We start from the raw sequence: 27,071 nt of genomic DNA, 5'->3' as shown, positions 1-27,071 counted from the left end.
AATAATTTTAACTTAAGAAACACAGAAAATGTAGCAGAGAGGAGGCATTTTAAAATTTTTTGTTTGTTTGTTTATTTGACAGACAGAGATTACAAGTAGACAGAGAGGCAGGCAGAGAGAGAGAGAGAGGGAAGCAGGCTCCCCGCTGAGCAGAGAGCCCGATGCGGGACTCGATCCCAGGACTCTGCGATCATGACCTGAGCCGAAGGCAGCGGCTCAACCCACTGAGCCACCCAGGCGCCCCGAGAGGAGGCATTTTAAATGAAAGATGCCTTACAACCTAATACTTGCAACCAAAAGAAACTTGACTAAAAAACACTGTGATAAAAGCTTGAGGTTGAGTCATTTTGCTTTTGTTTTTTTTTTTTTTACTTATTCATGATTATTTCTTTAGAATAATTCTTAGAAGGGGTGCCTGGGTAGCCCAGTTGGTTGGGCATCCAACTCTTGGTTTCAGCTCAGGTTCTGATCTTGTGGGATGGAGCCCCACATCCGGTACCAGGCTCTGTACTCAATAGGGAGTCTGCTTGAGGTTTCTCTCCCTTTGCCCCTCCCCCTGCTCTCTCTCTTTTTCTCTCTCCCTGAAATAAATGAATAATTTTTTTAAAAAAGGTTAATTCTTAGACATGGGATTCTAGCTCAGCTTTATACATTTTTTAAAGAATATTGATGTGTATTACCAAATTACTCTCTAGAAATGACATTCTCCCCTCAACCACCATTGAAGTTTAATTTATCCAGTTTGATTTCCAAAATTGTATTTCATTGTTTGAAGTTGCACATCTATGATTTCCAAGTGAGCTTTAACATTTTCTGTAGGTACTAGCCATTTGTATTTCTTCTTTTGTGAATTGCCTGTTCCTATCATTTGCCCATCTTTTTCTGTTGAAGTAGTCATATTTTTCTTATCAATTTAAAATAACTTTATATGTTACAGACTTTAATATTGATCTTGATCTATTTTATTGTGAGCTGGTAGAATCAGAAGGAAGGTCAGGAAAAGACGCACCAAGGATTTGGGTTGAATGTCTGCAGCCAAAAGAGGATCAGGTCAAGGGACACTCCACCTCATGACCCCCCTTCTAGAATTATTTTTAATGTGGGGTACAAGTGTTACACGGGGCATTCACAGACTTTCAAAAGGGTATGTAGACATTGATTATTTTTTTTTAAGATTTTATTTATTTATTTATTTGACAGACAGAGAAAGATCACAAGTAGGCAGAGCAGAAAGCAGGGAGAAAGCGGGGGAAGCAGGCCCAGCAGAGAGCCCAATGTGGGGCTCGATCACCAGGACCCTGATACCATGACCTGAGCTGAAGGCAGAGGCTTAGATCGCTCAGCCACCCAGCTGCCCCGACATAGATATTTTTTAAGGAAACTAATTTCCAGATCTCCAAATTTCATGTAACTTGTGACTAAGATTGACTGCCTAGGAAATTTTTTCCTACCTCCCTTTTTCAGTAGTGTTTCTCCCATTTTATAAAACTATGCTATGGTGATTTGCACTCAGGTATGCATATAACTCAATGGGAATTGAGTGACGTTTGCTATACCTGCCTTCATTCCCATCTACATGAGCAAAATTTCTGAATGTTTTTATTAAGAGATTCATTTTCTACAATGAAATTCTTTTCTTAATAATGACCTATCAAAAGTGGCAATATGTTCATGTTGTTTTGATCAGTTCTGCCATATATGGATCAGGATAGTGTAAGAAACCTAAAACTTCAGTGGCTTAACACAACAGTATTTACTGCTCGTCCATATCATAGTCCAGCAGAGACAAGGAGGCTCTCCTTGACGGTAGATAACTCTGCTTCCATCTTGCATCTCTGCGGTCTCGGAGTTCCCAGCTTCCAGCTGGAAGACAAGAGAAAGCATAAGAACTCAAGCCACTTTTAACTGCCTAGGACAGGAAGCAATATATCATTTTAGTCCATACTTCCAGTGCGAAACTGAGAAGTATAATCTTCTTATACCTGTAGGAAGAGAAGAAGGAGTGGTGAACACAGCATTGTCTCTGCCACAGGTACTCCAGGTAATAATGGTAATGACGGCTCAATCCAGATGAATTTTATTTTAACAGTCTTATTTTTTTTTTTTTACATTACAACATAAAACTGAAAAAGGATAGTTTTTCAAAATTCCTTTAAGAAATAGTGAACAAAAATGTTGAAGCCCAGTGCCCTGCACTATTTTTAGGGAAACGCCTACCCAATTTGATTTCATTTAAAAGCTAACAAGAAAGAAAGAAAAATACATCGTTAGCAGGACCGTTTCTGCTGTAGTGGATTTGCAGCTGCTGGGGGCTGCACACTGCAGTCATTTATAATGCCACCTTCCTAGGAAGTCCAGGGATAGGGAGTTCCAGGTACAGAAGTGTATTTCTTGTAGAGTTCACATGTCATGGTGACAACCAGAGCCACTACTGTCCACACCCTGCTTTGCTTTGTGGTTAAGCTCCCTTAGGATTGAAGTTTTCCACCTTGAAGTCAGCGAATTCTTATTACCTTGCTCATCAGCCGGTCATATTGAACCACTCTGCCAACTAAATAAACATCCTACAACTTTTCAGAAGAATCTAAAGAAGCCTGTCTTTTTGACTATGGAAGACAGCAGTTTTTGACAGAGGTCTAGCTCTCCTTCCTAAAAAGGCCCATTGACCTTTATTGCAAGTGAAATAGCTTATGGGAACAGTAAATGGCTAACCTTACTGTAGCATAAAATAGAGCTCCCGACAGCCTCTCTTCTCTCAGCACTGGCGAGAGGCCTATAATAGCATCCCTCATAAAAGCCTCTGTGCCATTTCCCAGGTGTAAACCTTTACAGAAGTACAACTAGGGAGTTTCCAAAATTGCTCCAAGAGAAGATTGTCTAAGCATAATGCCAACTATTTAGCAGATGTTTCTTGACCAGAATTTGAGATCACTTTATTTTTGCATATGCCCCTTTAGTGTAAGTGACAACAGGCAGTATACTGGAAATACAGGAGGGCAAACTTACATGAAAAGGCTATTGAATAAATGGATAAATAAATTACTTTTGAAAAAAAAAAACATTGAAAATGCCATCTGATTTAGAGATTAAAGACCAAATTCTGCTTTCTGAAACTTGTGTCAGGTTTTGAAAAATAAATAAACAATTCTCTAATTCTTCTTGGGTATCAACCATTTGCAAGTGCTATGGGGACCAAGAAGAAAGATGTGATGAGCTTACAAATCAAGAATTCAGAAAGTCCTTTCCTGATCAACATGCAGTCACTCCCTTCACATACCCTATTTTCTCTTCATCGTGGAATTTATCACTACCTGACCTTTCTCCTCTATTTCTTTATTGGTCTGTCTCCCAAAGAATGTAAGCTCCTGGAATGTTGAGACCTTGACCATTTTGTCCATAGCTGTATCCCCAGGATTCTGAACAGAGTCCAGCATGACTTTCCAACAATCTTGTCAAAGGATGAGTAAATCCCTACTCTCAGAGAGACCGTGGACTCAAAAGACAGAAAAATGAAGCCCCAAGTATCAATAATATTCATGTATCTATTCAGTAAAAAGGAGTTCAAACAAAGTAATAGAGCCTCGAAGAATTGATGGATTTTTTAAAAAATTAAATAATTAATTTATTTGACAGAGAGAGAGATCACAAGTACGCAGAGAGGCAGTCAGAGAGGCGGGGGTGGGGGGGTGGGAAGAAGGCTCCCTGCTGAGCAGAAAGCCCCATGTGGGGCTCCATCCCAGGACCCTGAGATCATGACCTGGGCCGAAGGCAGAGGCTTAACCCACTGAGCCACCAAGGCACCCCGAATAATTGATAGATCTAATGGAAAGAATCAAGTTTCCTAGAAGAGATTAGATTTGACCTCAGTTTCCTGGCTACTGTGGGACCAGGGGGCAGCGCACACTGTGGAGTACATATAGGGAATATTTTTCCATGCATATGACTTTATATGAAATGCACTGTTGCTACTAAAGCCTTCGTGGTAGTCAACAAGTCAATCAGCCTTTGTTCAGGTCACTTCCTATACCCTGCAGCATGCACTGGTCAGTTCTTCCTCCAAACGGGTGTCCAGATCGTTCCCAGTTCTGCCCTCTCAGCCCAGGTCACTGAATTTAAAAATCCAGTCTTTAAAAAGAAGTCAATCTATAATCTAAAAGTAATTTAAAGAGACCTTCACCTGGTGTTAACTCTCAAGGGCACTTCTAAATTCTGTAATCTTCGTGATGTCAGGTTACACTGTGATTGTCTTGCCAGTGCCTTGGGGATAGGCCACATGTCTGTGAATGGGGTATGAGCGTTTCTTAGAAGGAAATGGATCTTCTGACTATCATTCTAGAAGTTATCAATCTTGGATAGAAAATAAGAACTCTGGAAGTGGACCTACATTTATGTCAGAGATTACCTTCCTTCTCTCTCTGGGCAGGTAGTTAGTATTGTCCAAAGTCTAGGAGGAAAAGTTTCTCTTGACATCTGGAAGCAGATGGGGATTGAGGCAAGTTAAGAGCCCCATAGAGAACCCCTAAGGTCAGTCTGGGATATGTGATACTATTTCTCTTCCATTCACTTCGTAGTCTAATAACATCTTGTTATGTTTAATCCTGATATCAGCTGTCTAGTGAGATGAAGGGGAGAATCTGTCTCGCATTGGTTCGAAGGACAGAAGGGAGAAGGGTTCCCTGTCATCCTCAGTGAGACCAGCGTGGGGTCAGCTGCAGTGTCACCAGCAGAGGATATCCGTGCTGAACAGCATGTTCTGAAAGCCGTTTGTAGTAATGGTAGCACAGAAAATAAGGAGACCCTGCCTGCCTTGGGTATGCTTGAAATGGCCTCTGAGAGCACCTGGAAACCTGAAGAAAATGCTGAGGGGCAGTTAGAAGCAGAATTTTCCCTTGCAGTCAGGACATGGGGTGTTTGAGCTACCAAGTTTAGTCATTAAAAATTAACTTGTTCCAGAAAAACTTTTAGTCAAATTGAAATTTTATACGTTATTTTTATAGTGGCAAGGAGCTTTCCATTTATTCTAATTTTTTCTAAGAAAGTAACTTGATTAATGGTAAAATACAAAAAGGTTTCCCATTAAACTGTGGAAGAAAAGATTAGAGCACCTGGGTGACTCAGTTGATTAAGCGTCTGTCTTCAGCTCGGATCATGATCCCGGGGTCCTGGGATAGAGCTCAGCCTCCACTGGACCTCCATCAGTCTCCCTGCAGGGAGCCTGCTTCTCCCACTCCCTCCGCCTCTCCACCCTGCTTGTGCTCTAGCACACCCACACTCTGTCTCTCAAATAAATAAATAAAACATTTTTTAACAAAAAGATAATATTGTTAACACATTTAACTAATATTAAGTACTACCCAATTAGAGAAAAGAAAAAAAAATGTATAAGAATGGGAAAGAATGAGCCAAAATGATAACTATTTATAAATGATATAATCACATGACTGAAAGAGAGCCACGTGGAAAACGATTGGAAATAAAATAACACAGTAGGAAAACTAGTTGTTAAGTGCGGTAACTAATAACCAGCAACTTTACTATATAAGAACCACAAGTTAGAAAAGTGTATTGAAAAAAGTCCCATTTAAAACAGTACTTAGGGGACGCCTGGGTGGCTCAGTTGGTTAAGCAGCTGCCTTCGGCTCAGGTCATGATCCCAGCGTCCGGGGATTGAGTCCCACATCAGGCTCCTTGCTCAGCGGGGAGCCTGCTTCTGCCTCTGCCTGTGCTCACTCTCTCTGACAGATGAATAAATAAAATCTTTTAAAAAATAAATAAATAAATAAATAAAACAGTACTTAGAGGAATAAAATACCTTAAAGTAGAAGTAATAATAAATGTGCAAGATGTATATGATTGAATCTTGAGAGAATAAAATGGCATTTGCTATGTTTAAATTAAAAATAAGTATTATAAAGATGTTAACGTTCTTAAAATTAATTTTTTTTAAGATTTTATTTATTTTTTGAGAGAGAGAGGGAAGGCACAGAGGGAGCATGACAGGGAGAAGCTGACTCCCCACTGAGCAGTGAGCGGGACGTGGGGATCAACAAGGGGCTCAGTTCCAGGACCTTGAGATCATGACCTGAGATAAAGGCAGCCAGCCACTTAACCAACTGAGCCACCCAGGTACCTTCTTAAAATTAAATTATTAACTGAATGTAATACCTGTAGAAATGTCAACTAGATTTTTCTGGTGGCAAGTAAAGATCTTCATTACAGAATTATTATAACTGCAATAGCCTTGAAACAATCTGTATGTCAAGATGAGATGGGTTAAACTATGGCCTATTCCCAAAGGATGCCATTATGGTATCCTATTTAAAAACATAAGGGAGATCTACAGGCCTGGATGTGGAATAATCTTTAAGATATATTATTAATATAAAGATCAACTTGCAGAAACACACATACAAATGACATATCTATGTGTATGTGTTCATATACACACACACAGATATATACAGAGAGAGAGGAGTTTCATTTGTGTGCTTGCGGGTGTGTGTGCACACACAGACACACTTCAAAAAGCGCCCAGGAAACTTTGCCAGTGGAGATGTGGAATGGGGAATAGAGTAAAAAAGACTTACCTTTCCCAATATATCCTTTTTATGCCATTTGGTGTTTTTATTTTGTATATGTCTTAACTTTTCAAGAGAAAAAAATCATTTTTAAGTAAAAAAAGAACGAAGAACATAGACTTAAAAAAGAGCACTTGTTCAATTTAACAGTACCTACTAACATGTAGGTGAGCATTCCCATATCTACTAGCTGGTCAACTTCTCCCCATCCTAGAGAAACTGTTGCCCATGTGCATAAATAAGCATGTACAGGGACAGAAAGACATGGCATTGCAGGGTGGAGGTGGGGGACAGCAACTAAAATGTTATCTTTTTCTATAGTACCTACTACTTAGATTGTGAATAAATACTTATAATAACAGAAGTTGGAAACATCTCCATCAGCAGGGCAGAGAGATCTTTTTGGGTTTTGTTTTGTTTTTTTAATTAATTTCTTTTCAGTGTAACAGAATTCATTGTTTATGCACCACACCCAGTGCTCCATGCAATACGTGCCCTCCATAATACCCACCACCAGGCTCCCCCAACCTCCCACCCCCCACCCCTTCAAAACCCTCAGATTGTTTTTCAGAGTCCATAGTCTCTCATGGTTCATCTCCCCCTCCAATTTCCCTCAACTCCCTTCTCCTCTCCATCTCCCCATGTCCTCCATGCTATTTGTTATGCTCCACAAATAAGTGAAACCAATGATAATTGACTCTCTCTGCTTGACTTATTTCACTCAGCATAATCTCTTCCAGTCCCGTTCATGTTGATACAAAAGTTGGGTATTCATCTTTTCTGATGGAGGCATAATACTCCTTAGTGTATATGGACCACATCTTCCTTATCCATTCATCCATTGAAGGACATCTTGGTTCTTTCCACAGTTTGGCGACCGTGGCCATTGCCACTATGAACATTGGGGTACAGATGGCCCTTCTTTTCACTACATCTGTATCTGTGGGATAAATACCCAACAGTGCAATTGCAGGGTCATAGGGAAGCTCTATTTTTAATTTCTTAAGGAAGCTCCATACTGTTCCCCAAAGTGGCTGCACCAACTTGCATTCCCACCAACAGTGTAAGAGGGTTCCCCTTTCTCCACATCTCCTCCAGCACATGTTGTTTCCTGTCTTGCTAACTTTGGCCATTCTAACTGGTGTAAGGTGGTATCTCAATGTGGTTTTAATTTGAATCTCTCTGATGGCTAGTGATGATGAATACTTTTTCATGTGTCTGATAGCCATTTGTTTGTCTTCATTGGAGAAGTGTCTGTTCATGTCAGGGCAGAGAGATGTTTAATAAATTTTGGTACAGCTAAGTATTTTGCGGAAGTTAAAAGGAAGGCAATAAGTGCCTATATAACATAAAAGATGTTCATGTTATAATGTTACTAAGTGAAAAATCAAATGATAGGACAACGTATGTAGTAGTAGTAATTTTTTGCATAAGCATAGAAAATTATGGAAGGAAGAATACAGCGCCATAAATAATAGATGCCTGAGTCAGACAGTATTTTATTTACTTCCAAGCCAAACCTGCTTCTCCCCATCTCCTTCCATGCTGTCTCCTGAGGGAATAGCTGTTTCTGATCTGGGCTGTGATTCAGCCCGTTTGCTGATGTAACCTTGGCTCCAACCTGGATTTTTGCAGCTCCTCACTGGGGTACAGAACTCACTTATAGCCACTAGCAACATTATTCTCTGGTTCCCATTCTGAAGCTTCTCCTGTGTATGGGCTCCTGGGAATTTTGCATAAGAGAGAAATGATGGGATTAATGTGTTTCTGTGCCTCCTCCGTAACCTCTAACAGATAATTCCAGGTCCTTTTAGGAAGGATTTCACCTTCTCACTTATACTTTTAACATCTGCATCTATGTATTTTTTTTTTTTAATTTGTGAAACCAAAAAGTAAATGTAAGAATACAAAGAAACTGTGACATTCCTAAGAATAAACAACCTTAAACATAAACATAAAAATAACACATGTAAAATGGTATTTTCTGATGCTTCTCACCATAATGTTCAAAGGATTTGTGACCACAAGAGGATTAATAACCATTGTACTAAACCTAGTGTTTAGTCTGTTTTGTTTGATTGGTTTTTTTCTTATACTTGTTTTCGGTTTTTCAAAATGGGTAATATATTATTATATAGTATTTAGTTAAAAAGAATATTAAATTACGTCAATTTACATCTTTAACAGATAAAGTTTAGTTTACATTATTAACATTTAATCAGGAAAAAGAACAATTACTTTCCTTTAAACATTTATTAAGCTTATTAAAATCTTAGTTCATGTATCCATTCATTTTGATTCACATGGTTTTCTCTCCCTTTCTCCTGTAAGAGAAAATTTCTGAAATAATTTTAGGAAAGAAAATATGGTATTGGGTCAAAGGCTATAAAAATATTAATACCTCCTGATGCAAGTTTTCAGTTTGCTTTTTACAGCTTCCCTTCTTTGAGTTTGCAATACAAGGTATAAATACATTAATTTAATACAACCTTCAACAGCTGTGAGCATTTTATATAATTTTTAATTGCTTATTAATTTATACTAAAGTTTTCTCTTTTATTCATCGAATAAGCTCATCTTCTGAAACATATCTGTTTGTTTACTGATAAACATTTTCAGATTTAGAACCCTTGCTGCTGGAAGCCTTCCTACATAAGGAAAAATTTGGTGAGACACATTTCCTCACCATCACTGTAGCACAATGCTTTATCCCAGCCAGGTCCACAAATCATAAAATATTAGGTAAAAATGGACATTGTAAGATAACACTTTGATATAGAGTTAATTCAAGGGCAGGTGATAATGTAGATGTGCACTGTGTGATGCACATGGGCCCCACCTCTACATTCAGCTGTCTGAGAGCAACTCAGGATAATGGCACCATCAAGGGAACCTCTTGATACAAGAACTATACCATCATTTAGAGGACTATGGAAGGATGGATGAATTAGAGCAATAAGAATGAAATTCAACATGATACTCTATGTGGAAAACCCAAAAGACTCCACCAAAAAATTGTTAGAACTGATACAGGAATTTGGCAAAGTCGCAAGATATAAAATGAATGCATGGAAGTCATTTGCATTTCTATACATTAGCAATAAAGCAGCAGAGAGAGAAATCAAGGAATTGATCCCATTTACAATTGCACTAAAACTCATAAGAAACCTAGGAATAAACTTAACTAAAGAGATAAAGGACCTGTACTCTGAAAACTTTAGAACACTTATGAAAGAAATTAAAGACACAAAGAAATGGAAAAACATTCTATGCTCATGGATTGGAAGAATAAATATTATTAAAATGCCTATGCTAACCAGAGCAATCTATACATTCAATGTAATCCCAAACAAAATACCATCAGCATTTTCACAGAGCTGGAACAAACAATCCTAAAATTTGTATGAAACCAGAAAATACCCTGAATAGCCAAAGGAATGTTGAAAAAGAAAAGCAAAGCTGGTGGCATCACAGTTCCAGACTTCAAGCTGTATTACAAAGCTGTAATCATCAAGACAGCATGGTACTGGCACAAAAAGAGACACATAGATCAATGGAACAGAATAGAGAACTCAGAAATGGACCTTCAACTCTATAGTCAACCAATCTTTGACAAAGCAGGAGAGAATATCCAACAGAAAAAAGAGAGTCTCTTCAACAAACCGTGTTGGGAAAATTGGACAGCCACATGCAGAATCAAACTGAACCACTTTCTTACATCATACAAAAAGATAAACTCAAAATGGGTGAAAGACCTAAATGTAAGACAGGTACCCATCAAAATCCTTGAGGAGAACATAGGTAACAACCTCTTTGACCTCAGTTGCAGCAACTCTTTCTAGACATGTTTCCAGAGGCAAGGAAAACAAAAGCAAAAATGAACTATTATAACGTCATCATCACAGCAAAGGAAACCGTCAACAAAACCAGAAGACAACTGACAGAATGGGAAAAGATATTTGCAAATGTCTTATCAGATAAAGGGCTAGTATCAAAATCTATAAGGAACTTAACAAACTCAATAATTAAAGAACAAATAATCCAATTAAGAAGTGGGCAGAAGACATGAACAGACATTTCTCCAAAGAAGACATACAAATAGTCAACAGACATATGAAAAAATGCTCAACATCACTCAACATCAAGGAAATACAAATCAAAACTACAATGAGATACCACCTCACACTAGTCAGAATGGCTAAAAGGAAACAGCAGTTGCTGGCAAGGATGTGGAGCAAGGGGTGCCCTCTTACCCTGTTGGTGAGAATGCAAACTGGTAGAGCCACTCCAGAAAACAGTGTGGAGTTTCCTCAAAAAGGTAAATATAGAGCTATCCTTCGATCCAGCAATTGCACTACTAGGTATTTATCCAAATGATACAAACACAGTGATTTGAAGGGGCACATATACCCTAGTGTTTACAGCAGCAATGTCCACAATAGCCAAACTATGGAAAGAGCCTAGATATCCATTAACAGATGAATGGATAAAGAAGATGTGGTATATATACATAATGGAATATTACTCGGCCATCAAAAAGGATGAAATCTTACCATTTGCAATGGCATGAATGGAACTGGGAGGGTATTATGCTAAGTGAAATAAGTCAGTCAGAGAAAGACAAATACCATATGACTTCACTCATGTGGAATTTAAGAAACAAAACATAAACATAGGGGAAGGGAAGGAAAAATGAAATGAGATGAAAACTTAGAGGGAGGCAAACCATAAGAGATGTGTAACTCTAGGAAACAAACTGAAGGTTGCTGGAGGGGAGGTAGGTGAGGGGATGAGGTAACTCGTGGGCATCAAGGGGGACAATTGAACACTGGGTGTTTTATGTAACTGATGACTCACTAAATTCTACCTCTGAAACTAAAATAAGTAAATAAGTAGAATAATAAATAAATAAGAAAGAAAGGCAATAAGAATGCCAAGATCAAAGTTTTTGTGACAATTGAACACTGGGTGTTTTATGTAACTGATGACTCACTAAATTCTACCTCTGAAACTAAAATAAGTAAATAAGTAAAATAATAAATAAATAAATAATAAAGAAAGGCAATAAGAATGCCAAGATCAAAGTTTTTGTGGCAATAATTAACTTTGTATTAATATTTAAATAAAAACAGTAATAACATTTCAGATAATTTTAGAGAAATTCATATCATAATCCAACACTATTATACAGTCATAGATATTTTATATTCTGCTCCTCTCAGCTCTATAGCATAAGCATGTTTCCATGTTTGTATGAAGCTTTCATAATTATTATTTTTAATGGTCGCACAAAGGCCATTATTAATTTTATTACTCTGTCTATCCTTAGTGCCTCTTATAATGCTCAGTAAGTCTTGGTAAGAACCTAGAATGATGCTAGCACTATAAGTACTTTGCCAGAATACCTCAATTCAAATGCAAATTTCTTCTGTGCCTTAGTTTTCTAGTCAATAAAATGGGGATGATGACAAGTCCTACCACATGGGTTTGGCATGATCAAATAAGCTAATGATCTACATGAAATTCTTAGATCAGAGCCTGGTACATGGGGAGTCATCAATGGGTATGAGCTATCATTATGTTATATAAGCCTTCAGGTCATTTCTTATTTTTATTATTACAGACACCAGTACAATGTGCTTTTGTTTAGATAATGTTTTGCTTCCGCTTAATTATTCCCTTAGACTAAGTTCCCTGGAATCGGATTGCTGGATCAAGGAGTTTATCACAATGACTACCTTTTAAAGAAATTCTTTTAACCTCTGCCCTTGAGGAGAATTTGATGGTATGGAAAATAAATACTACTCCATACAAAAGCGATGATAAAGCAATCATGCATTTATTAGACAATAAATAAATTTAGTAAAAACCCATTTTATTCATAAAACTATGAAGACATGCAAAAACCCTGGATTTCATCCAAATGATTAATTTTTTTAACTTTTTAAAAAAGATTTTATTTATTTGAGAGAAAGAGAACGCGCGCGAGAGAGCACAAGCGGGGGGAGGGGCAGAGGGAGAAGGAGAAGCAGACTTCCCACTGAGCACAGAGCCCAACTCTGGGCTGGATCCCAGGACCCTGAGATCATGACCTGAGTCGAAGGCAGTTGCTTAACTGACTGAGCCACCCAGGTGCCCCCATCCAATTGATTTAATTCAGCAATTATTTCCCAGTGTATTATATGCTTGTTCCATGCTAGGTGTAAGGCAGAGTATGGAAGAATACAAATGGTTTTTGTCCTTAGAGAATCAAAATCTCTGTAAGAAGGTAAGATGTGAGAGTAGTATCAGAATATATAATCAGGTGCCAAATTGAATTTTTAAAAAGATCCCAAATAGGGCACCTTAGTGGCTCAATGGGTTAAAGCCTCTGCCTTCAGCTCAGGTCATGATCCCAAGGTCCTGGGTTCGAGCCCCACATCGGGCTCTCTGGTCAGCAAGGAGCCTGCTTTCTCCTCTCTCTCTGCCTGACTCTCTGCATGCTTGTGATCTCTGTCTGTCAAATAAATAAATAGAACCTTTAAAAAAAAAAAAAAGATCCCAAATATATTATACAGATGCTAGGTATTAGGCATAGTAGCCAGGCAATAAAGAGACAATATCCAGTTGGTAGTGAAGAAAAAAGTGTAAACCATCCAAGTGATAACTAAATTAAGCTCCACTTTTTTCTTAGAATCTCACATTTTATAACTGCCTTTAATCCACCCCAAACCAACAGGACAGACTTGCGTTTGAATATCATCAGCAGAAAATGTTTGGTTTTGCTAAAATACCTTCTCATCTCTGACATTTGAGAGATAAAGCAGCCCTCCAACTTCAGCCCTGGGCTTCAGCTGCAGGAGCCCAGGAAGGTCCCCCCGCAGTGGACACGGCCTTGGTTGAGGTTTGTGTGTGTTCATCTATTTAGGAAGGGCCTCCACCAGCTGAAATAACAAAATCATCTCCACTTCCCTCATTGTCAGGGCACACTGTTAATGTGTCTTCATCAAAATCTCACTCTACAGGATTTATCACTCTTGAGTCTCCTCTCTTTTGTCTCAAAGTCAGGACAAAGGGGATAAAACTGCTCTCCCCTTTGAGATGAGCAGGATGGTTGGCTTCCAGGAAGCCAAACCTGAAATAGAAGCAGAAGCCCTTTCATCTAATTGAGAAAGTCTTCCTGGTCACCTTAAACCTTTCCTGTAGGGAGAAAAGCTCCATATAAAGGGTTTTCTGGCCTCTGAAAATGGCCTGCCAAATACCATTCTTGTGCCTTATACCGTTGTTACTAAAGCTGCCTACTAGGTACAGATCTCTGAGAACTGACAGGCTGCAGATTTCCCCAGAAGGCTTAAGCCTCTACAATCATCAAGAAAAGGAGCTGCTTTGCCCCAACAGGCCCCAAAGCAGACAAGTGAAACTGTCTTCCTTATATGGTGAAAAGTGCCCTGTGCCTTTAAGGCCAAAGAGACTTGGCTGCAGACAGTCCCTGGGAAGTTTGCCGGCAGCCCCATCCTTGTGTCTGATCCTTGCAGCTGTGCAGGTGAGTTCCCAAACCTTCTTTCCACAATTTGCCCTCTACCATATCTCTTGAGACAGAGTGGGTTGAAAAGCCATAATTGACAGCTAGAGAATTTCAGGGTCAGCTGGATGGTGTTTGGAGAAGTTTGAGTTGAAGGAAAAAACAAGGTTACTAGGGTAATGTGCAGTAATGCAGCAGGCACGGATGCTTCTAACTTCCAGTGGGGAGGAAGCATCAAGGTTACACAGGGCCCTGAGGCATTCCAGGACAGGGCAGGGGAAACAAATTCAGCCGAGGCAGATGGACAGATTCTAGGGAAAAGCCTGCAGGATTAAGTTTAAGATACTGTGCAGGAGAACCTGGTCAATTGCAAGTTTAAACCAAACATAGCTGGGAGGAAATAATATTTCTGCAAGTGCTAAAGGCTTTGCAGGAGCCAGAGCTAGAGGGCTGACTGCAGATGAGAAAGTACATCCGAATGTTTGCAATGCCTACTGGAAAGGAAGGCTGCAGCCTTAACCCTTCGTGCAGCGGGCTGTTTAGCAGGTAGGGTTGGACTGCACAGAGCTCTGGAGTGAGGATGGGGGTGTGGGTGCATGTATGGAGGACTGCAGCAGAAGACGAAATAAATGAATAAGACGGTGATTGTGGAGGCAATCTCTGGCATCCCCATAGTACCACCTGCCGAGAAGAGAGATTTTCTAGGTTTGCAAATTCTGTGTCATCGGCAAGAAAAAGGGCTGGAAGAAGTCTCATTTAAACTGATTACTGCTCTGTCATTTACTAATTCAGCTTCCTGATTCCTCCCCTCCCCCCCCCCACCACCTAGAGCCGCCTAAGATATTAATTTGAAATTAACCGTTAGAACTTTTTAACAGCATGTGTCTGGGAAAGGCTGAGATGTATACACTTGGGGCTGAGATTTTCTTGATAGGATGAAAAGAGGTGGGCATGGCATATGAAGAGCAATACTTGATGGTCATTTTGCAGTGTATCCCAAAGCCTTTAAACTGAGCCCATTCATCAGCTAGAGCCAAAAAGGAAGCCTACCCAGAAATTTACAAAGGGAGATGCTAAATTATAGGGCTTGGGGTTGTCTTCCCTCCTAGTTGAGTCTGGGGCCCATTCATCATTCAGAGGCCAGTGATTTCTTCACAGTTGTCGTGTAGGGGAATGAATAGCAGAGGCTGGATTAACATTCTTTACATACTCCATGCTTTTAAAAAATATTCATTCATCTGAGTATTCACTGACAAATTCTTTTTATTATTAACTAACAAGTGCCCTCTATCCCTTGTTTCCTGAAGACAGAATGTTCATGAAAAAAGATTGTTTTATCAACAGGGATTCTTTAATGCAAGAGATCCCTCTCTTCTAGCTTCTGATGGGTGGGCAAAATGGGGATTATTGCCAAATAGCAAGATCTGTTGATTCTCAAAATCACAAGACTCCACTCGGGCCTTACTACTTTAGAAACTCTGATGCCCGGAGCAAAAAGTAAACTTAACGTGTTCACAATTTGGAAGAGAGCAGGGTGCGTGGGTCTAACTTTGCTTCATTTTGTATCAAGCTAAATCCAGAAAGCAGTGTCAAATATACTGCTTTCAAATATGAATGCTGCCAACAAAAACAAAAGGCCCATCCCCAAAGCTGGAAAATCTCTGAAAGTAACATACTGTGATCTTTCATAAGCTAAATCAAGGCATGTAAAAGGAAAAACTATGTGGCTTCCTGAACATTTCACACAATGACCTTCAGTCTCCATGTTGACTTTATGACTGAAGGCAACCTTTTTTACTTTATATGTGCCTCGGTTTCCTCACCATTAAAATTGTGCCTTATCGGGAGGGACTTTCAGTGGAGCGGAGAAATCAGTTAGACCTGGAATTAAACAGATCTGTCCCTTCTTTTATTTTCAGTCCCTTCTTTTATTCCGTAAGCTTAGGCGAATTACACTGCCAGCCTGAGCCTCAGTTTCCTATTTGTCAAGAGAGTAAATGATTAACAATATCGAAAGAATTAGAGGAAACTGAATTCAGAAGATCCTCCAAAAATGTGATTTTTCTTTTTTCTTTTTCTATGACTTAGGAAATGATATTGTTCCTTGAGGGAGGAAATGTGTTATGAGAATGGAAGCCAGCTCCGCAGCATAACTTTAGAAGTGTAGCTTATCCCCTCTTCTCACCTTCCTTCAAAAAAGGATGCCCATCTGCCTGGGAAACCCACTCCTAGTTATTAACCAGGTTCAGGGGAAGTTCTTCCACATATTTTGCATTCAGAGATACAAAGAACAGTTGGTTGGTTTCCTTTGGTATAAAAATATTCTATATGTTTGAAGAATAATAGCAAGCCCTCTTAGAATCTCAGCAAAGGTGATCTATCCAAAAGTAAGTAAGTTTAAAAGCATTTTTGAAGGACATTTTTGTTGTTGTTGTTGTTATGAGGCACCTGTTCCCAGTATTTCCCTAATAACCAATTGCTGTGTTTTTTGTTTTTTGTTTTTTTTTTTGTAAAATCTCCTAACACATTCACACCACTGTCATTAAGAACATGGCTAGTGTTAGTTTTACAGTTTTCCTTGTTCACGTCAAGCCAAGAGCAGTTTGCCTTACTTGCAAGATGGCTGTGCATCACATACTTTTGAAATGAAAACGTGCTTTCCACCAGTTTGGAAAGGTGGTGATAAATTTCAGCAGCAGAAACATTTTATTGGAAGTACAAACCACAGCACATACATCAGCTGGGAATGGAGAAGTGTCATTTTAACTAAATTAAGGGAGGGTCACCCTGTAGCTGATCTTCTAGTTGTAGATTGCCCACCACCTCTGTCAGGACGCTGGTGTTGAAGATCCACAGTTGGCCACTTAGAGTAGCTGTGGAACCCTGGGCTAGTTCCTTCCTGTGCCTGAGCCGATATTCTACATGCTGCAGTATGGACATGACAGTGGTCCGTATGCACACGATTGTGGGAAAGGCAGGAAAGTTGGCAGTGTAAGTGCTCAATAATCATGCTGGAGCTGAATTTCTGATAGTCTCTAACAAGATCCTCTTTGTACTTTAACAAGATAACTGGCTCTAGATCTTGTCTTCACCCTTTGGAACATTCTGCAAGTGAGGATGTGTCTAAGGATGTATAAACTAAATTTTTAATGAAAACTCAAGTTTCTAATGAGGTGGAACCAAAGAGAAGTAGGTGGTAAGACAGTATAGATCTTGCTGTTTGGGTTAACTTTGGAAACAGGTTTAAAATCTGCTGGGTCAAACAGGGCTTCAGATTGGTTATGTTCTTTAAACGTATTTTAAACTTTTGGCTGCATGGGAAGTACTTGGGTGTCTGGCAGAAGGAAGTGGCTTGGGGGAAAGCAAGTGGTCCAGATGGAACAGGTGGAGTAGAGAAATCCCAGAGGAGTTGTATCTCTTGACAGGCCTCCTCCCACCCTCACCTTTGACCCCCATTCACCCTGAACTGTCAGATGCAGTTTGTTCAAGAAATTGCCAAGCCAGGAAAGCTTGAGGAAGTGTCTACACCAACTTCTCTCTCTCTGTCAAAGCTGCATCTGAAATAACCAAAAACAATGGCCACCCACTTCTGCTAAAGGAAAGAGCCTTTCAAGTTCTGTCTGTTGTCTACCTGTGCTGGGGCTGCCTTTGGGAAGTTATCCCTTTCCCTAACTTGGTAATACAAGCCCATTTTCTCTTAGCAAGCTCTACTCTGTCGTGTGTATTATGGCAAATTGCTGGCCTGCCTGGAGAACGTTGCCACTGGTGGGGGTGGCGGGGGTGGGGGTGGTGTTGCTGAGAGGGTCACAGCCTCTTTGAGGGGCAGCACCCCTTGTGTCCTCTCTAATTAATCCCAGGGAACAGACATTCTTCTCCCCTGGCTTCGTCACTTCTATTTTCCCTCCCTATCCTTCTCTCTATTACAGTGGTTCTTAAACGAGAGACAGTATGCATCAGAGTTACCTGGAGGCTTTGTTAGCACACAGAATGCTGGGACCCATCCCCAGAGCTTCTGATTTGTAGGTCTGGGCTGGGTGCGGAATATCTGTAATTTGTAACAAGTTCACAGGTGATCGTGAGGGAACCACTTTGGGAACCACTCCTCTAGTCCAATACTAAATCTCCCTCTAGTGTTTCTAGTGACCTGCACTCCTCCCACCTTCTAAAATTATACCTGCTCCATTCCTGCCAGTGAAATAGAGCCTTCTCCGAACCACAGTTAAATATTACTATTTATTGAATTTTAATTGTAACAAGCACTGTGCTAAGCACCTTATATCCATTATTTGTAATGTCCCCAACCACCCTACAAGTCTGATATCATGAAACAAACAGAAAGAGGGTAAAAAACCAAGGTCTCATAAGGGACAAAGAACAGATATGGTATTTAAACTCAGATTTATCTGGAAAGATCGGCCCTTTCCGCTATTCCAAGGCTAGCAATAGATGTTTAGCTTGTATGTCCGCTCTAATAAATTGGTAGCCACTGCCTGGAGCACTGGTTTGAAGAGCCTACCAAATGGACTGGGTGCTCAACGGGAGGGAGTTCTGGAATCGGTGAGCCATGCTCACGGAGGGTGCAGGAGTGGAGAGGGGGCAACCCTGGTGCCTTGTGTTTGCCATCCCTATGCTATGCTTCATTCATGGGTCATTTGTTAGCTACTAGGATTAGGTGAGAGATGAACATTTAAATCTGTTCTGTAGGGAACAATGAAACCTATTTTTCCTCCCCTTCTCTGAAGGTGAATGTAAAGTCTTTGAGCCTAGATGTGAGAAGATGTGATAGCCCTTAAAGTAAAATGAAATACAACCGGTATATAGATAGTGGTTTTCACATGGACATTTAGCTTTAAAGTGGTGGGGACGAGGGGACTATGTTAATTATGAGCTTTGTACGTTGTGTGTCTTTCTGTGTGGCCTCTCTAATGATTGTCTTATACTGAATAATCCGCTGTGACTTCATAAGGAGGTAATGACATTTCTAGTTTTGTTCCTCCCTCCATCATGTATATTCCGTGTGGGATTCATTATTTTTAGTATCTCAGTGCTTTATCTGAAAAACGAGTTTGATAATGCTTTTCTGCTTCTTCCTAACATTTATTATATATGTGATTAAGTGACCTATAATTTCATGGCATCTAATTCAGTCAATAGATATTTATAAAAATTTATGCCTGGACGCTGGGATATAGCAGCAAACAAAACAGGCTGCTCTTGTAGAACTTACATTCTGGAAGGAAGGACAGACAGTAAACAAATAAAGAGAAAATTGTGCATAGTGGTAAGTGTGCATGGTAAGAGAGTAACTCTGTGTGTGCATGTGTGTGTATGTATATGTATGCTGCTATTTCAGATGGGGTGGTCAGGGAAGCCCTTTCTGAGGAAGTAACATTTAAGCTAAGACTTGAAAGTAGAAAAAGAGGCAAATATGGATAGTCTGGGAGTGGAGCTGTCCAGGCAGAGAGAACAGTCTGTGCAAAAATCCCGGGTAAGGTAAGCAGGGGACAGATCAAGTAGGCTAATAGGGGTTTTCAGCTGGGGGTGATGGGACCGCCTCCCAACCCTGACTGGAGGGTGATTGAAGATATGCACGTAGTGATTTGGATGCAAAAGGCTGGGGTTGAGCACAACTGACTTAATGGGCAAGGACCAGGGATGCTACTACCATCTTGCACTGCTTGGGATGAGACTTGCCTGCTCATGCTGAGCTGTACGTGTTGTCCCTATTGGGAAATCCCAAGGGCCAGATAAGAAGTTTGAATTGTATCCTAACTATATTGGGAAGCTCTTGAAGATTTGTAAGCTTTCAAAAATGATCTTTAAAAGATAGCTCTGGCTATTGAGTGAAAAGTGAATCCCACAGGGGCAAAGGTGAAAGCAGGGATGGTCAGTGAGCAGCTCTCTCAGTAGTCCAGAGCAGACGTGATGGCGGCCTGGGCAGGGGTGGAATGGTGAGGTTTGGGGAAGTATTTTCACCCTCGAGAAGACTGCTAGACAAATTTAAACTGTTGTTTTCTGTGACACACCTATCCCTTTTTTGAGAGAGAGAGTTTTCAGTTTCAAAATCAGCTGGTTTCCTCTACATTGATTTAAGAGACTTTTTGCAGCACCCAATGACAGAAGATGTTGCTCTTTCAAATGCAAGTCCTTATCCTCTTGCTCTTTAACCTTGCAGATCCATGTGCATTTCAAGTTGTTCATAGCTCAGAAAGGTAATCTCTTTGATTTGGGCTTTTAAAAAGAGATAAAATTACACGTGCTTCTTGAATAACAATATATGATTTCTTTCTCTGAAGGGTCAATAGGAATTAGCCTACCTATATCATTTTACAAAACCAGTGCCTAATCACATGAATAACAGGCACCAAGTCTGTATTTATTCTGCTGAAAGAGAAACATTAAGTGAACATCAAAATCTCTTGAAGAGATCACAGGCACTGCAGTACTAATTTTACGTGAGCAGTAAAGCCTTGCAGATAGTTTTCAGGTGTATCATCTCCTCCCCCTACAAAGGCAAGTCAGCTTCCAGAATTTTTGAGAAGGCCCCTCACTGCTTTCTTCTTCTCTCTTCTCATCACGGTCTCTTCCTCACTGCACCCCCACTGCAAGTGGCCCCCAGAATACTTCAGGGTTCATCTCCAGAGGAACCCACCACTCATGTACTGGAGGGGGGGGGGGAACATCCTGGCTTCCAGGCTGACCTGAAGGGGCTGGCTGGAGGAAACGAGGAGGCTGCTGTGGAGGCCATACCCACACTAGTGAATAGTTTCACTGAGTATGGAAGTCAGGAGCTGGATCTTCCCACCAGCATCTTGTGTTCTGAGAACCAAGGAGGGTAGTCACCAAAGGAACTTGGGAGACTGGTTGTGGGATGAGTGGAACAATGCATCACAGCCTCCAGCTAGAGCTGATGAAGCCAAATAGTCCCTGAACACATCCTGCCTGCCAATTTCTAGATGAAACTGAAGAAGAGAATCAGAAACCAGATAAGAATCCCCATCCCCCATTAGATCTTTAAACCCATCACCCAATCTCCATAAGCCAAGCTTCCAGGAAATAAAATAAAATATTTCACTTACCTAAAATGATCTCACTTACCTATAAAAACCAAAAAGGAGGAATTTCTGCCTTCATCTCTGGACACACGTGAGGTCCTATAAGAGGTGGACACATCGCTGCCTGCCACAAAAGGGGAAACCAGAATCATGCATTGGAAAGGAAAGAGCAAATGGTTTGCATTAGTAAGTCCTGTCCCAGCTACCAACTAGCCATGCGGATTTGGGCAAGGTCACTTTCTTGAACCTGAGAAATAGGGTTGATCAAGGTTTCTCTCAGACTCTGATGGGCTCTGAGAACGTACTTCATTATTCAGCTCAAGATCTTCACTACTTCCCTAAGACCTCTTGCAAACCAAACTATCCACCTCCCCAAGTCTTAGTTCTCTTCTTCTTGAATTAATAACATTTTTTCATGCTGTCCTCATTGGCTCCTGTAACACAACTAGAACACTATTACTTTTCTATCTTTCTTTGTACATCTCTGTCCCTTTAGTAGTTCTTAAGCTCCTCTGAAGAGAGCCACTAATGCCACAGTTTTGTTTTTCTTTAGAATTTCCAAAACTGGGACGCCTGGGTGGCTCAGTTGGTTAAGCAGCTGTCTTCAGCTCAGGCCATGATCCCAGGGTCCTGGGTTTGAGTCCCGCACTGGGCTCATTGTGCAGTCAGGAGCTTGCTTCTCCCTCTGCCTGCCATTCCCCCCTGCTTGTGCATGCTCGCTCGCTTTCTCTCTCTGACAATAAATAAATAAGTAAATAAATAAAATCTTTAAAAAAAAAAGAGTCTCTAGTGCTTGACACTGTACTTGACACTTATTAGATGTTCAACAAATGTTTGTTGTTGAATGAAGGGAAAGAAAGGATATCAAAATAGAGAAGAATGGGACTAAACCAAGCTAAAGCTCAAGAGCCAACTTTTCTAAAAGCCATATATTCTGCCCATAACATCCTGGACCTCTTTTTTTTTTTTTTTTTAAGATTGTTTTTATTTATCTGACAGAGAGAGACACAATAAGAGAGGGAACACAAGCAGAGGGAGTGGGAGAAGGGGATGCAGGCTTCCTGCAAATGAAGGAGCCCAATGCCGGACTTGATCCCAGGACCCTGGGATCCGGGCCTGAGCTGAAGGCAAACGCTTAACCATGGAGCCACCTAGGCACCCCAACATCCTGGACTTCTTAGAATTAAAAAGAGAAAGAGAGCAAGAGAGAAAGAAAGGGAGAGAGAGAAGAAAGAGGGAATTTTAGATATTATAGCAATAATTTTCAGGTATCACAGCTTCTAATACCCTATGTCTCCACTGAGCTATACTAGTTACACAGGATTTTAGAAATACTAGAGTTTTACTTAGCCTTTATGGAATGTCCTATATTTATAAAGAGCTAGTATGAAATTGCTGAGTAGGTGGGTAATGGGGATCAATTGTATGGGTGCGTGGTAACTAGATGGTGATCCCTGGGTAGTGTATACAGATGTCTAATTATAATGTTGCATACTTGAAACTTATATAATGTTATATCCAATTCTACCCCAATTTAAAAAAATGATGAGTAGAAATTTCCAGATGTCTCTCTCTATAACTTCATGCCTCTTTAAGCTGTTTCCAGAAAAAAAAAAAAAAAAAAAAAACAGAAAGTTTAAAACTGCCTGCATTTTGTCTTTAAAAACTTTGATCCTTTCACTTATTTAAAACTTGTAAACTCCATGGCCTCATAATTGCTAAAGAACCTAGGAGGGCCACGTGGGATGAAACCCCCGGCTTGCCAGCCTGTCTAGCCAAATCATTAACACAGTTAAGCCTTGCAGGGGGTGGTGCTGAGAAGGGGGATAGGAACTCATAGCAGAGGGGGCCTGAAATAGGACAAAGCTAAGCCTGCTCTAGTTCCTGGAGTTTGGATTTGAGGGAATTGAGATAGGGCGCATTGTCAAAACTTTAGGTCAGTGGCCAAATGTTTGATGAGTTCAGACTAACCAGGGAGGACCATGCACAAGTAATTCCAGCCTCAAGAAAGTGGTCAAGGGGTGCCTGGATTGTGCTGTCGGTTAAGCCACTGACTCTTGGTTTTTGCTCAAGTTGTGATCTCAGGGTCATGAGATAGAGCCCACTATCGGACACTATGTTCAGCATGGAGTCTGCTTAAGACTTCCTTTGCCCTGCCCCCCTGCTTGCGTGTGCGCTCTCTATATATATTATAAATAAATAATCTAATCAATAAATAAGGGAAGGAAGGGAGGGAGAGGTAGGAAGGAAGGAAGAAGTAAAAGAAAAGTCAAAAAAAGGAAACACAGTTGAGTGTGCCTCTTTCTTGAACCAGGCACTGAGGAGAAGATGCTGTCACTGGATCTATCCCAAGGCTGGGTCAAGAAGACACTGCCCCCAAAAGTGTGGCATTGATAGTGCTGTCCCCAAAGGATTCTGAATTCCAAGATACTGTCCACAAGACAAGAGTACGGAACATCTCTTCTTCGTCACGGTGATATGCCATGGATGGCTCATCCATCCATTTTCCTAAGCCCTGTTTCCATCTTGAGCAACAAGCATCATGATCGCAGTAATTTTTAATTTTTCTGTCCACTGTATAAAGAAGCAAGTCCTTTATTAGTGCTGTCCTGGGGGTGGGAGATGGGACCACCATGAGTATTCATTTATAGGTTTAATGGCAATGATAAACCGCATTCAAACCAAAAAGAGCAGAATTTTGGTAAGCTCCATGGAGTCTTACCTAAGGGGCACGGCAGGAAAAGCCCTGAGAAGCAGGAGACACTGTTGACCACAGGGCTATTAGGGATGTCATATCAGGAGCATATATTTGCTCATGACTCTGTGGGCTGCTAGCTAGGGCCCGTGATTGCCCCAAGTAATCAGTGTCCGTTGAAGGCCCCACAGGCCACTTGGCCAACAAAATGGATGACAAGGCAGCAATACTGTGAGGTAACTTAGCCAAACTCTCAACAATACCTTACAGTTAAACCATAAGGAAAGGCAAGGGATTAAGCTAAATTTTAAGATAGTGTCGTGAAGTGGGAGAGAGAAGCAAACAGAAAAATGTGATCTGTGGGTAGGATACCCACAGAGCTTCAAGGATGCCAAAATGATCTGACTTAAAATGGACAGGTGGGGAAGGCTGCCATTCATTTTATCATGATTCTTTGAACTGTGCATATATGTGTTTATATTCTCTTCATATGTATGATATATTTTAAAGTAAAGAGATAAAGTTAACTCCCTCCGATAAATGAAAACCCAGTGTCTGAAAGAAATTGGGAGCTAAAGATAGTTGCCCAAATAAAGCCAGTAAGAATTTCAGTGAAAATTTAAAACAGAAACCATAGACCCAGTACAGATGTCAATCTCTCTGTGCCCCCAACCACTTTCCCCTCCCCCTTCCCCTCCCCCGTCCCCTCACTCATATCACCTCTCTCCTGTATCTCTCTGCCTTCACTGGTAAAATTTTTGCTGACTGGAGAAAAACTGTGGGACTGAGGAGCATTAGAACTTATCTATGAATTACATTGGAGAGAAAATAAATCCCCTGTCCGCCCCCCCACCCCAATCCTGCTTGCCAGGGCAGGAGTGATTTAGCACACTTTCTTTTCCAAAGTTGAAAGGTTAAAAATAACGTGGACTCTCTGGAAGCTGTTGTTCTAACACAAGGTAGCCATTGGACAGAAGTCTGTTTAATGTCAGAATGTATTCGGTGGGGCTGGGGGACCGCGCTGTGTGGTGAGCCCCTTGCCCTGGCCTCTGCCTGCCTTTCCCTGTGCTGCTCTCAGTTACGCTCTGTGCACCAGCTCAGTATTTCTTACTTTGCTTCCCTCTTTACATGCCTCAAATAGCTCATTTTTTCTTGAACCCTACCTTAGCCAAGTTCCCTATATTTGGCTCCTTTGATCTTTCTGTTAAAATCAATCTCTTCCTCTAATTATTTTCTGTTCCACTTCTTTGAACGCCTTCCAGTTGCCTCCATGTCTCAAGAAGCCAGGTGTTTATTAAGAATCTGGATGAGGTTCTAGCAGAATCAGGTAGATGCAGCTGCTTGCCCCCAGGTCACCTGTTGCCTCCTCTTTAAGCAGCGAAGATGGTTTACTAAAGGCACCTGACATTCCAGAGAAGGAAACACCGCCCTACATATGGCAGGTGCTCCATAAGTAATTACAGAATGGAGAAAATAATTGGGATCTCTTTTAAATAGGCTAGGCTATATTCGAACTCACACTTAATTTGCTTCCCCATCCCACACACAGCCCAGGTCCCTTTCTGTTTTCAGGTTGTTTTTTTTTTTTCTCTCTTCTCATAGTTATTTCATAGCTTATTTTTTCGATGCTTTACACATTTTTAAATTAAATCTCCTTATGTTTCCCGCTCATATATTTAGCTTCACTAGTTTAATCCATGTCATAAGATTTTGCTAGTAACCTTGATCACCAAATTAGCGTTACTTATAAGTTATTCTATTTTACCCCTTTCTTTAAATAACTGATAATCATTTTCATAGTCTTATATTTAATTTTTGTTTATTAGATTGACTTTGCTTTTGTATTTGTTAACTTTCAGAGTTTCCCTAATTAGCCACAGTACAAGATTCATCATATCCTGTGATTCCAACACAGATTTGGGTTGAGAAAAAAGACCATTGTCTTCAAATCATATGATGTCTGAGATTTGTTTCAAAATAATCTAGTGGGAGTGGGGGGAGTAGGAGGGTTATAGGGAAAATAAGATTGCCATGGTTGATAGTTGCCGGAGCTGGGCGATGGGTATGTGAGGGTTCATTTTACTATTCAATTATGTAAGTGTTTGAAGTGTTTCATAATAAAAATTTATTTTTAAAAAACTAAAAGAATATAGATAGATATAGAATTGATCGTATGGATTATGTTAGGACTCCAGCTGTCCTTGTCATTGTCATTTTTTGGTTCAGCCATCCCTCTAAATTCATTGTGAAGTCTAGCACTTGCTTCTCTTCTTCCTTTCTTTCCAAACTCTCATTCTCACCTGGGAGCTTTCATGGTGCTGGCATGTGGCTTGTCCAGGGCCTCATATCTGCAATGCTAATCGCCGGCACTTCTACTCTTTGTCAGCAGCATAATCCCTTGATTATATTTTAAATCATTTCTAAAATGATACAGATCTCTGTGTGCTGACTGTCTAGCACTCTAGCTAAGGCTTTCAGGCTATGTTTTAATACAGAATTCACTTTTTCTGAACATCAGTCAAAACATGAAACACGTATAATCCTGCCACTTCTGGTTTATCATACTTCAATTTCAAGTTCAAATCCAAGTTTAGTATTTTTCACATCCAACTCTTGCTTTCCTACCATTTCTAGCCTCTTTCTCTGCTATTCTCTTGTATATATTCATGCTATCTTTTCTAGTTATACCAAATTTCTTTTATTTGTAACTAATAGACCATGCTTTCTTATACCTCCAAAATTTTGACCATACTATTCCCTGAGATTGGAATGTCCTTTTATCGGTTGGCCCTTGGGAACTTCTGGAACTTTTAATTGTACCTCAAAACTCAATTCAAGCATTACTCCTTTGGGAAGGCTTTCTCTGAGCTCTCCACGTTGAATTAAATTCTCTCTCAAATACCTTTTTTCATAGCACTCTTTGACTATGCCCATCCAAATACTTTGAAACCCAACTGAAATCACGGGTATTCTTTGTTTCCTTTCTAAATTGTAAATCTCTTTAACCTCTTTCAACTCTTTCTTTCCAAAGTCCAACCCAGTCCCTGGCACATAGTAGGTCTTTAGTGGAATGAACAGAGGAATGGATAAATGAATGCTGTTATCTCCTTAAGGTAGCGCCTTCCTACTTGGTCACCTTCTCTAGGGGTCTAGGTCAATGCTCTTTGCATTCCCTTTAGTCTTTGCCTCCTAACTGCCCTTCTTAACCCATCTGGTTCTAGCTGTAACCCAATATTCCCTGT

The 27,071-nt window shown here is 40.4% G+C and overlaps 1 protein-coding gene across 5 annotated transcripts in view; it reads left to right on the top strand.

Annotated features, from left to right (window-relative positions):
- LOC116590758 (IQCJ-SCHIP1 readthrough transcript protein) overlaps positions 1-27,071 on the top strand; it is a 742,659-nt gene that overhangs the window by 575,821 nt on the left and 139,767 nt on the right. Inside the window, exon 1 of one of the 5 annotated variants that reach the window (XM_032343092.1) lies at positions 14,021-14,100. The exons of the other annotated variants lie outside the window; for them this stretch is intronic. The gene's annotated coding sequence lies outside the window, so the exon portion shown is untranslated. Of the gene's footprint in view, positions 1-14,020; positions 14,101-27,071 lie in introns of those variants that run through there. 5 annotated transcript variants of the gene reach the window in all.

Source organism: Mustela erminea, chromosome 1 (assembly GCF_009829155.1).
Source record: "Mustela erminea isolate mMusErm1 chromosome 1, mMusErm1.Pri, whole genome shotgun sequence".
In the NCBI taxonomy this organism is placed as follows: domain Eukaryota; kingdom Metazoa; phylum Chordata; class Mammalia; order Carnivora; family Mustelidae; genus Mustela; species Mustela erminea.
Note: the sequence above shows the minus strand (reverse complement) of the source record. Positions and strands in the feature narration are given on the sequence as shown.